We start from the raw sequence: 13,706 nt of genomic DNA on the forward strand, positions 1-13,706 counted from the left end.
CAAAGAGTCGGTCTAAAGAGATTTGGACTGACTCTTTTCCCTTGCTCTTCTTTCTCTGGATTTTACTGGATATTCATACTTTTTCATTCTTCCAAATGAATTTTATAATTGGCTTTCCAAGCTTGAGTTAAAAAAAAGAAAAACAAAAAAGGAGATTATACGTGTATGAGTTTGCATTTAAGTCATTGATTTGGGAATAAATTATATCATTATGATACTTGAGTTCTCCTAGCCAAGAAAATGGTATGCCTCTCATATCTTCCAGTATACAGCTGTCTCTTTCAGGTGTGTTTCACAGTTTTCCTCATATGGGTTTTAATTTGTCTTGTTAAGGTTAGTTACAGCTACATATTTTATTTCCTTTTTTGACAAATGAATAGGGTTTTCATTTCCATTCTATCAACTGGATTTTTTTCTGAATGGCTCAGTTTCTTATTACCAACAATTCTGATGGCTTGCAAGTGGAATATCAAATGAAACACCTGCCTTGCTTAAGAATAATATCTGATCAATATTGGATCCTCTATCTAATTTTATACACAGGACATTAAGAAGTAACCATAATGTGGACCTGAGAGAAAGCTACAATGGGGATCAACATGTATTTCACGTTTGTTTCTATAATCAACCACAAATGCCACAATTAGACTGTCTTCTTTCTATTTCAGACTGCAGAGCAATGTAGCAAATCTAAAAACTAGGAGAGTAACTAAGAATGAGAGAATACCTCAAATAAGAATTCTTTTGTAATACAAACAGCCAGCACAACAATTAATTCTGGACTAATAATTATTTTTGAACCTTGACCCTTGGAGGAGGGGACATAAACAGATAACCTATACCTATAGCTATTTGCAAAACACAGCTATTTCTTAAGGATAGATAGGAACAATCTCAGAAGGATGAAATCACATCATAAATTGCTGCAAACATAATCTCCATTACCAAACAATTTTAAACACAGACTGAAACAGTTTTAGTGTTCTTCTCATCTGCTTTCCTTGATAATTTGTTACTAGGCAACAGATCTTATTGACTTTGTTTTCTCATGGGAGATGCCACAACCATAGTATGAAATCAGAATTATACATTGAGTTTAGAAAAAAAGTTAAGAAATTCTGATTAAACAATAACAAACAAGATGTACCTATTTCTATCTATTTCAGAGTTGACTGGATCTGTATATATATAAGCATATATATATGTATTATATGAATATACACACATATATATAGTCTATACCACCTACTGAAATAATAATCATGTAAAATATATTGCTGTATAAAATAATAACTTGTCCATATCACAAAACCTACTTTCCCAGACTTTTTCCTCAAGTTATCTTAGGATTATAAATATTAAAAGAATAGATATTTCTATTGACATACTGTCATTAAGGAGTATACAACTGAAAATAAAATAAAGCAAGTCACTAATCATTTAAAAATTCTCTTTAAAAAATAAACATCTAATTAACCCCTTGTTATTTGATCCGCACATCAACCTGCTCAAAGGCCCCGTAACTAGTGAGGTATTTTACACATGCATATTCCATTGAGTTTATTATTTTTTTTTGCATATTCCATTGACTTTAATTGTATATTTTCTTGAGCAAAATTTTAAAAAATCAAAAGTGATTTAGAGTAACTAGAACTGACAATGTGCAAACTCCATCTAAACGTTTACATAGAACAATTTCAAGACCACAATATGACTGTGAATTAAACCATCTGACATTCAAATTGTCCAATAGTTTTCTTTAAAGTCATAAAACATTAGAAGCTAAAATCATTAACTTGCATACTCCAGAGCATTAAAGTAAATCTTATTCACCAAATACACACATTCACTCCCTTCAAAAAAACAAAGTGTAGCACCTACAAACAAAAGAGCTCCTTCGGCTCACAGGAAAAGATAATCTAATTTTGCTGTTTTTCTGATCTCCAAAAATTATTTCCATCATTTATATACAAATTGAGGTAAATGTTGAACTGAGGTAATGAAAAACCAAGGAATCCACTTAGGATGCCTTCCATGTAACTACTCTGAGTCAGTCCTTGTTTTTTCTCCTTTGTAATGAAGAAAGAAATCTAAAGAAAAATACATACACTCCTTTAAAGTGTGCTCTGAAAATTAACATATGAGAATATATAAGTGTGTGTATATAAATATATATAAAATATCTATGTGTCCACATATTTTTACCACACAATATTATACTAATGAAGTGTCAAGTAACACATAAAACAATTACTTTCTCTTCAATCATAAGATGCTACAGCATAACATATATAGGAAATTGTAAGTAGTAATGTATTTGTTTTTTAAAATGGAGTGAAAATAATTCTACAGGTCTAATGCTATTGACTTAACTTGTTGCATGCCAATTCATCTTTTATTATCTTGTTCTACTATAAACACAAGTACATGAAATCAATTTGTTCTTTCTAGTCTAATTCCAATGACTACACATCGGGCATCAGAGGGAATTAGGGCCTAATAGTAAAATTTGATAAACCCCTTTAGAAAGAAACTTTTTAATTTGAAACTTTTGGGGGAGATCGAATATAAGAGGGCAGAAAGTCTGCAAATACAAACATTAGACATAATCTGCCTCCAACACAAGAGGGGGTTTGAGAGAAATAACTCCAAGGAAAAGCAGTGCACAGATTCTCTAAAGAGCTCATTGACATGTCTCAAATTCTATACTGAAGCCTCTTGATCCTTTTGACTTCTACAATTCCAGTTGACCCTTCCAGGTCCAGGCAGGCTGTTCTGCACATTTTCAGGGATGTAAAAGGAAGCCTTCCCAAGCCACTGGACTCTGTCCAGCACCATGAGGGGCCTTGGGCATACGAATGTGGGGACTGCAGCACACATCTGAGCCCTGCTGCCCCACAGACAGCGACTCTTCGGCCGCCTCTTGAACCTAGAGGGATTCACACTATCTTTGGGAAGACAAGACTGAAGGAGAGGGCCTGAACTTTTCCTCCGAGTGGGCTCTTCACGGTTTGATCAAAGAATCTAACCATACCCAGAGTATGGTCCAGTATGAGTGGGCAGCCATGTATCCATGGCCCTGTATACTCCTCATCCCATAGAATGCACTCTGAAGTAGAAAACCCAAGGCAAGCCCTCGGATGTATCCTCGAAAGGCAGCCTGAGATCACAAGGGTGATCAGGGCTTCTGTAACTGTTCAACTAGAAGCCATCTTAAAGTTCTACCAATCCACCTGTCTTGGTCAGAAACCCTTCACCTACTCCATCATGAACATCCTGAAATGACAAATAACCAAGTCAGTGGCAAGGGTTCACTTTCCCTGAGCCCTGTATGTCTCCATTAGATCTAGTTCAGGCTGGACAAACAGACTGCTTCCAAATGCCATACAGCCTCGAACTCTAAACTGTAAAATGCAAGGTTACACTAACTCCATCTTTCACCAGATAATGCCCTATCTGTAACGAATACAAAAGTTAAATTTAATCATATCATAGGACAATCAAAGAAGACACAGGTAGACTAAAACTGAACAATACTGTAGCTTCTTATCACTACTAGTAACAGAACAGCTATCAAGAAGAGCATATTTTATACAGAAGGCATAATAGAGGAAGAGCATTTTCCCCATTGCTCATTCTACAAATAAGAGGAATCATCACACTCATTCACAGAAGATATCTGGTGGTTAATGAAAAAATATTCTTAATCTGATATCAAATCACATTTCCAAGTTCACCTTATTTCTTTCTTCCTCTCCCACTTCTCATCTGCTGAAATTTACTCCTGCTCCTCATTGAAGGAAACCATTTTCTACTGTTGTCGTCCTAAATCTCTTCCTGGTTCCTAGACCAGCATGGCCTTTTAAAAATCCTATGACTCTTCTGTAGTTTCAGTTGCCTGCTTCTCCAGCTGGCACACTCTTATTTAACCTTCAGAGTCCAATTGAAATAGCTCTCTGTCCTCCAAATCATCCAGAAGAGCTAGTGTCTTCATTATGTGTCTGCACAGTACCTTATTAGTATCGACAGCAATATATCCAAAGGTGAGCTGAAGTGAGCACCTAGACTACGGGGCTAGAACCTCCTCAAGGGCAGGGACAGGGTCCTTACTACTCTTTGAATCTGCCCAGCCGTGCACATGGTAGGTTTATTTTTATATATGTATTTAAAGCATAAAAAGTTTTTAAATAACTTCTATTTAGCATCACTTACAAGTACTGGATAACTTATGTAGATTGCAGGCAACATCCTACAACCAGCCTATCCATACAAAGAATCAAGAGTCAGCTGCATGAAAATCTTGGTTATTAGAAACTATGTAAAAGCAACTGGAGCCTAGCCATTCAATGCTGCAGTTTCCTATTTTATTTTTTAGCATCTAGTGTTTATCTGTCTTGCTTTGCTGAGTAGTGAAAAGTTAAGAGAACTGAATTCTATAAATATTATTTATGCACATGGGATCCAATTTTAATATTCTGAAAAATAAAATTACTAGTAAGAATATACTGAATATTGTATTCTTTTTCAATGTATCAGAGGCCAGCAAAATATCAAAATGTAAATCTCAGACATCTAGTTGTACAATATGTTTCTTCTCAAGAAGCCCGAGTTTTCTTTAGGATGTGTGTACACAACTGGAATCTTTAAATTGCCGCATGAGTGTACATGATTGTATCATTAATTCAAGGAGTAATATATGCGCACACAAAGAGCTATTTCTCTCATTAGAAATGTAAACACCATCACTCAAAGATGAGAAAAACAACAGAAAAGTAACAGAAGGGAAGATACTGATGAAAGGCCATTATGGAAATGGAACATTAAAGTGTGTTTCTGTGTGTATGTATTGATATCATCACACTTCGCCACATAAGTGTGTGTGGGCCCAACTAATGAAAAGGCATGGTACAGCAAGGCTTCTCAGTGAGAATTTAGAATCAAGAACATCAGACAAGAACAGATCTAGAAAATTACCCTAGCTCTCTCATGGTTTCTCCAAGTTGACTGTGGTTATATCACTTCAAAGGCCCCCATAAAACGAACAGCCAAGAACTGCTTTCCTCAGCCCTTCCCACTCTCTATTTATACTCCCACCTGAAAATATATATATATACGTCCTAGAAGTAAACAGTAATACCTTAAAAAATATGGAACATGTTAATAATAGCAATATTGTCTAATCATTCAAATATCACATAATCAAATGGTCAACTCCCATCTTAAAATAAGTGAAGGCCAAAATGACACTTGGAAAGGTATCAATTATAAAAGATTATTTTATTTTTAAAAAGTAATTATAATAACATGTGAAAAATATTCTTACAGTGAGTCACTAAAGCATAAAAACAGTCTTCCCACATGCACTTTGAAAATTTGTTTCACCCATAATTTGGAAAACAAATAAAATCCAAACCTCCCACAAGTCAGAAAGTCAGAACTCTTACTATTTGTCAGGCATGATTCTACAAGGCAGAGGCAAAGCTTATATGATTAAACATTTAAAATAAGATAATTTCAAGCACTGATAGAGGCAATAAAGAAAATATTCAAAAATGCAAAAGCAAGTTGGCATTAATGAAGATAGCTTTTCCGTGAGGTGACAATGAAGTTAAGAATGATAGGAAGAAATAAAAGTCCAGAGTGAGAGCTTTAAGAGAGAAAGGGAAAAGTAGAAATGGCCCAAGGCAAGAATGAGATTGGTAGGCTAGAAATTGGTAAAATAAAGAGGGGCAAGCACTGAGTGAATGTTCAGTCAAGGAATGCCTTGATCCACTTTATATAACAGCTATTTACTTGCTGCACAGCCTTGGGCAAATCACTTAACCTTTCTGAACCTGAGTTCCTTCATCAATAAAATGAGGATTAGTAACAGCACCTTCAGCATAGAGCTGTGGTAAGGATTAAATGAGTGAACATTTATGTACCTGTAATATTACGTGGCACAGTAACTGTGAAGTGACTTCACTACAATTTTATTAGCATTAATAGGCAATAATATTACCTATTTCATCATCAATCTAAAAATATTCACTCTGCCTGCTAGATGAAACAAATAACTGCATGAATGCAAGAGTGGAGGCAGGTATAAGCCAGATAGGAGGTCACTGTAGTGGTGTCCAGGCAAAAGTTGACTTTGAACCAAGATTATTAGAATGAGACAGATTTGGAATATAGTGTATAGGTAGAGCTGATAATATTGTTTAAAGAATTAGATATGCAGAGTGAAGGGAAGATTAGAAACTAAATAACACTAATTTTAACAGTGAGAGATATAATTCATACAGCATATGAACCACCCATTTGAAATGTATGATTGGATGACCAAAACACAACCATCACAATTCTAGAATGTTTTCATTACCCCAAAAAGAAACCTTGTACCCCTTGGCTGACACATCCCAATTCACCCATTTCCCCCACTACTCTGGCCTTAGGCAACCACTAATCTATTTCCTGTTTCTCATTTGCCTGTAAGGGACATTTGACATAAATGAGGTCATACAGCATGTAGCTTTTTTCATTGACTCCTTACACTTAGCTTAGTGTTTTTAAGGTTCATCCATGTTGTAAAATTTATTAGTAATGCATTTCTTCTTATTGCTAAATAATATTCCACCATGTAGCTGTACGACGTTCTACTTATCCAATCACCAGTTGATAGACATTTGGGATGCTTCTACTTTGGGGCTATTATGAACATTTGGCTGCTATGAATATTAATGTACCAGTTTTAACATGGATATGTGTGTTCATTTCTCTTTGGTATATACCTTGGAATAAAAAAGTGGAGTACTATGATAATTCTATATTTAACTTTTCAGAAAACTGCCAGATTTTTCCACAGTGGCCTCACTTTTTCACATTCTCACCAGCAGTGTATGAGGCTTCCAATATCTCCACATCCTCTCCAACAGTCATTATCGGTCTTTTTGATAACAGCTATCCGGAGGGGTGTGAAATGGCATCATGTTGTGGTTTTGATTTGCATTTCCCTGATGGTTAATGATACTGAACATCTTTTCATGTGCTCATTAGCCATTTTATATAATCTTTGGAGAACTGCCTATTTTAGACCTTTGCCCAATTTTTAATTGAGCTATTTGTCATATTTCATCACTGAGTTGAGGGAGCAAAGCGAAATACCTTAAGCAAAGCAAAGGTTAATTGAAAAAGAAATAATAGCCAAAGCCAGCATGTCCATGATAGTTCACAAAACTTGTAGCCTCTTAAGGGTAAGAACTCTGCCATCAGCCACTTGGAATGATACTTGTCCCTTTCTGAGTGACTAGCAGAATTGAAAGTGAAATATTTTAAAAAGCAAATGAAAATTCTGAAAACAGAATGCCTAAAGTAAGAAGGAAGTACTATCACTTTTAGTGTAGACAGAACACTAGCATTTAGAACTAATTTCCTACACATACTAACAACTAAATTTCACTACATGAGTCAGTTTAAGTAAGTTGCCAATGGCTATCTAGAACAGTGTTTTAGGGAGAATACTGAAGCTGCAGCTGACCCAGAGAAAGCTAACTTTTGTAATGTCTGCCATGAGCATCAGAAGATGCGAGCAGTGGCAGGTATGGTTGGTAGGGCACTATTCCTAAGCTGGTTTAGGTCTCTTGAAAATATAAAAGCAGTTCAAAAAGGTTTTTTAAACCATGCAGGTTACTTTAAAAAGAAATGAAAGATACTTAGAGTACTCTTGTGGGCTTCCCTGGTGGCTCAGCTAGTAAAGAATCTGGCAGTAATGCAGGAGATGTGGGTTTGAGCCCTGGGTTGGGAAGATCCCCTGGAGAAGGGAATGGTAATCCACTCCAGTATTCTTGCCTGGAGAATCCCATGGACAGAAGAGCCTGCTGGGCTACAGTCCAAGGGCTCACAAAGAGGCAGACATGACTGAGTGACTAAGCACACATACACAGAATATACTCCTAACATTTCAAAATGACCAAATGAACATAAGGATTGTGCTTCCATCAAAACATCTACATGGGGCCATTGTCAGAATACTGAATGAAATGGATCGCTAATTTAACTTAGTATGCATTTCACTTGCATCTTCACAGAGCTTCCATCCCCAGTCCTTGTTTTCAAGTAACATAACACAGCCAAAATGGTGTTTGTTACTTTGCTATGTAATCAAACATGTGAATTAAACTAGAATGGCATGATCAAGTCGTATACAATTCAACAGCAATGACTTGAATGATACAAATAAATGTACAAATTATCAATGCCAATTCATTAATTCTAGCATGGGGACAACTTCATATTAGCAGATATTTGTATCACTTTCATCTTCTCAACAAAAACTTCATAGTATTTATTCTAAATTTTAGTAAAAATAATGCAACTCAAAAAAACTAAACACTGTTTCAATGGACCCCAAATTTATATGGCACAAAAATACAATAATTTCGCCAATAAAAGGATAGGTCCACAACTAATCATTTTGTATTCTATATATATGTACATATCACATACAGATATTCTACCTCTCTAGGTTTTCAGAAATTGAAGGAATACTAAAAGAAATTCTGAACAGAACATATATAGCTGCAGACAAAGTGGAACCACCATTTCCAAACTAAATAAAATTAGCTTAACATGATCTTATAGTGATGCTAAGAAATATTTTTTAATTTAACACAGGAAAACAGAATGAATTCTAATAATTCCTTGCTGTGTGTATTCAGGGATACAACTGGGAACGCTGATCTGTCAAAACTCTGCCTGTAAAGGACAGAGAGCCAAGGTTCACTAATAACCAAAAGGGAAGGAACGAAACGCAGCATCTCATCAAGAAAGGCACAGGCTCAAATGGGGTTAAGTGAGTGCAAGGGCTCAACACCAGCAAGCCCAGCAATTGACCCACATCTGTAGGTTTTTTCGGAGCACTGACTTATTTCTCTGCTATTGGTTTTTCTCTTCTTGCCACAGAATATGAACTCTGAAAGAGAGGTCTGTAACCTTTTAATACCATGTCCAAAGCATAAAAAGAGGTTCTCCTATTTTGAGTTTGAGATTTTCAATCACAGAAGGACTCAGAAGGGACCAGAGTGGATCTCCTGAAACAAGCCCTGTGGTGAGGGGAAGTGAGCCACCAGCCCAGCTCGGGTCTGGCTACCGAGCTGTCCGTGTGAATCAGGAAACTGAATCCTTTAGAACAAAGAAAGGGATGCGGACCTGGAAAGTCAACGCAATTGGTACTTATGACAGCTGGACAATATTAGCAGAGGAAAGAGAGAAGGAACAAAATGAAGGTGGGAAAAAACAGTTTAAGATGCAATCCAAGTACCAAAAGGCAAAAAAATACAATAAAGCCGGTATAAACTGTGTCTAGAACTTACTGCTCAAGTTGACAGGGAAATGGATGAAACTGGGGAGTAGGCAGAAGCCAAACTGGGAGGGAGATTGCAAATCATGGTAAAGAACTCTGGATTCTTTCCTCTAAGTACATGAGTTATTGATGGGTTGAGGTAGGGTAATAAGATGGTATAATTTATGTTACAGAACAGTTTCTCCAGGCTGCTGAGTGGTGAATGACAGGTACAGGTCACAGTTGAAAGTGACAGAATAAAGATAGTGATTTCCTGCATCACCGGTCAAGCCACATTTTACAAAGGAATCCTGTTCCCATTATCCACAGATCCAAACGCCTGTCACTTAACCTGCACGAGTTTCAGTTTCCTTCCTAATAAATTAGGAAGACTGATACCTATCTCAAATGAAAGATTATCTGAGAAGTTACATAACACATCAAATACAAATTTGGAGTGTGGTAAATACTCAGAAAGCATTAGGTCCCTTTTCATTTACTTCCTATGTAGCTAATAAAAACTCTTCTAAATTCATTAGAAGGTGCTAACTTTTGAAAATAAAAAGCTGGAAACAAACAACTTGGTCTAGGCAGTCAAAACACAGCCTAAGCAATTTAGACTCTGTAGGCTAAATGGAAAATAACCTTGCCCTGAGCAAAATATTCACTAAGCTCTACACTCTAAACCAAAAACAATATGACTTGTGTACTGCAAAGAATGAATTCTCTAGTTAATAACTATCCAAATTCTTTACTGCAATCTATACAGCACAGAGAAAGTTCTAGGAGGAAGGCAAATAAACCTCCGTGAAATGTCCTTCCTTCTGATTTGCTAAAGCTATCTTTGTCTACTGCCAAGCTACATAAATGATTGTACTATTCTCTACCATCTGTTTTTTGAACAGACATACAGAAAATCAGAAAACTCAGTGACGGTTCAGTTCAGTTGCTCAGTCATGTCCGACTCTTTGTGACCCCATGAATCGCAGCACGCCAAGCCTCCCTGTCCATCGCCATCTCCCGGAGTTCACTCAGACTCACGTCCATCGAGTCCGTGATGCCATCCAGCCATCTCATCCTCGGTCATCCCCTTCTCCTCCTGCCCCCAATCCCTCCCAGCATCAGAGTCTTTTCCAATGATTCAACTCTTCACATGAGGTGGCCAAAGTACTGAAGCTTCAGCTTTAGCATCATTCCCTCCAAAGAAATCCCAGGGCTGATCTTCAGAATGGACTGGTTGGATCTCCTTGCAGTCCAAGGGACTCTCAAGAGTCTTCTCCAACAACACACTTCAAAAGCATCAATTCTTCAGCACTCAGCCTTCTTCACAGTCCAACTCTCACATGCATACATGACCACAGGAAAAACCATAGCCTTGACTAGATGGACCTTAGTTGGCAAAGTAATGTCTCTGCTTTTGAATATGCTATCTAGGTTGGTCATAACTTTTCTTCAAGGAGTAAGCGTCTTTTAATTTCATGGCTGCAGTCACCATCTGCAGTGATTTTGGAGCCCCCCAAAATAAAGTTTGACACTGTTTCTACTGTTTCCCCATCTATTTCCCATGAAGTGATGGGACCAGATGCCATGATCTTCGTTTTCTGAATGTTGAGCTTTAAGCCAACTTTTTCACTCTCCTCTTTCACTTTCATCAAGAGGCTTTTTAGCTCCTCTTCACTTTCTGCCATAAGGGTGGTGTCATCTGCATATCTGAGGTAACTGATATTTCTCCCGTCAATCTTGATTCCAGCTTGTGTTTCTTCCAGTCCAGTGTTTCTCATGATGTACTCTGCACAGAAGTTAAATAAGCAGGGTGACAATATATAGCCTTGAAGTACTCCTTTTCCTATTTGGAACCAGTCTGTTGTTCCATGTCCAGTTCTAACTGTTGCTTCCTGACCTGCATACAGATTTCTCAAGAGGCAGGTTAGGTGGTCTGGTATTCCCATCTCTTTCAGAATTTTCCACAGTTTATTGTGATCCACACAGTCAAAGGCTTTGGCATAGTCAATAAAGCAGAAATAGAAGGTCACCTATGTAAATCATTTCTATACATCTTTAATTTTCCTTCATATATTTTGGTATAGTCTTACTGTAGGATGCCTTATATCATTTCTTAAGTATGAAATTTTTTCATAAATAGAAATTAATATAAGAGCATATGAGCTTCTGCTTACACTCTTCATCTTAGACTTCCTATAAAGTTCTCAACAATCCTAGGATTCTTACTACTACAGACAAATCGTTCATCAAAGAAATGATGAGATGAGACAGTGGGCAACAGAGAAGGTCTTTTAAGGCTGTGCCATCACATACATTGCCATGAACCACACAAGGTTACTGAGCCTCTGAAATGTGGCTGGCTGGGGCTAAGTTGTGCTGTATGGGCAAAGTACAAGCTAGGTTTAGAAAGGTCCATATGAAAAAGGAATGTAAAATAACTTGATAATTTTTATACTAATTATACATTAAAATGATTATATTTAGGATATAATGGGCTATATAAAATATATTATTAAAATTAACTTCACATTTTCTTTTTACCTTTTTTAATGTGACTTTTAAATAACATGTGTAGCTCGTATTTGTGTCCCATTCTTTTGGGGCAGCACTACTCTGTGAGGCTGCACATTTTCAATGAAATCCACTGTGTGTAATTCTGTTTTACAAGCCCAGATATAAACACATGGCTAGATGAATAAGTAAGTGGATAATCAGATATGTTTATGGTATCTCTGGATAAACTATTTCACAACATTGCTTAATCCTGTGTTTGGGGAAAATGCTATTCAAATAATTAGGTAAAGGTTAAAAAGTAAGTATTACATTTCATCTGATGAATAAACATGGCTTAAATGCTTATGGGTCACACACTGTGATGTCATGGAATATTGATACATTTAAGACAAGGTCTGTGCTCTTGTGTGATTCATGGTTTCCTGAACAGATACAAATAAGAAAACAAGTAAGCACAAAAAAAATTTCTGGTGCTGTGAGAAAGGCATCTAGTTTTCTGAAGGTTATTTCAGAATATAGGCAGTGCTGCTGGTATTCAGTATTTGGAGGCAGCGATAACCAAATGTCCTTCAGCTGGTGGGAGCACCCTGTACCACAAAGAATTTTCCATGTCAAAAGACTCATAGTGCCCTGATCTATGCTGGTTCCTGGACACTGGGGTGATTTCAGAGCCAAATGCTCAGAGACTCCATTCTAAGAGTACAATCAGCATAATATTATGCAAAAGCATCTCTGGTGTATACATATACATACATGCAAATATATCACATACATTTTTACATATGGCGTGCCAAAAGCAACAAAGTTTGTCATTCTCAGTCTAAGGAAAAAAAAATTTACTTGAAGCACTTAATGCACATGCAGAATTTCCATATGTAAGCAAATAACATCTTAAAATTTTTTTTCCCACTTAGAAACACTTTTGTTACTGAGCAGGAATATCAATCTTGCCATTCTTAGCTGATGCCCAGTTGACAAATTAAGTGGGAAGGATGGGGGCAAGGGGTGGTGGAAAGCCCTTTCTGTCATTTGCCAGAAAAGTCACTCTTTATTCCTTTTAACCATTAGAGGGAACATTGCTAATCTGGCATGGGAAGCAAAAGACAGGTACTGTTCATTGCCTCAGAAGCAAAAGATAGGTACAGCTCAACACAAAATGTCAGAGTCATTAAAAGAGAAACAAGTCAACCTACCATAAATCAAGATATTCATTATTTAATAACAATAACTTTTAAGTATGTATGAAATTCATAAAAATGCCATACCTTCATGTCAAACCTGCTCATCTCTCCCACCCAAATCAAGAAAGATTCTTTGAAGAGCTGACATTCTAGAATCTTATTCAGGCTTAAGGCAATAGGAATATTTTAATTCCTGCTTACATCTAGGGATAGCTAAGCTATCTGCCTCAAAACTAAGGGTGTAGTACCCTTTTCAAAATGTCTTACTATATAACTTAATTATCTCTATAGGAAGTGAAAAAGTCTATAAATTATGGAGGGGAAATCAAGCATAATGGTGGAATAGTGTCCAAAAACTGATACCCTTTCTGCATTAAAATATTCAGGGCTAATTGTGATTTTAGCACTTGTTTTTATCCTTGCTTTGTTCATTGGCCAAACTTAAACACTTCTCATCTCCTTCAATGAAAAGTGGCGCTATTTGTTCCTGGAAGCATGAGCAGGGTTCCTCAAAGCCTAATTTTAAGGTCTTAATTGGCTGAGGCAATGGGAGACCATACAAAGCCCACTTCACAGAGAAGGGCAAGATTGCCAGGTCACTTGAGAATAGATGAAGAGCTAACTGGAAGCTATTGCTGAAATCTTAGTGTTCTGGGAAGTTTTACCAAATAGTAACTCACAGAGAATGG

General features: G+C 36.8%; 1 protein-coding gene across 1 annotated transcript in view; it reads right to left on the reverse strand.

The window, feature by feature from the left end:
- The window catches only part of CEP128 (centrosomal protein 128), a 469,424-nt gene that overhangs the window by 218,079 nt on the left and 237,639 nt on the right, over positions 1-13,706 (reverse strand). The window lies entirely within an intron of this gene.

Source organism: Budorcas taxicolor, chromosome 10, assembly GCF_023091745.1.
Source record: "Budorcas taxicolor isolate Tak-1 chromosome 10, Takin1.1, whole genome shotgun sequence".
NCBI lineage: Eukaryota > Metazoa > Chordata > Mammalia > Artiodactyla > Bovidae > Budorcas > Budorcas taxicolor.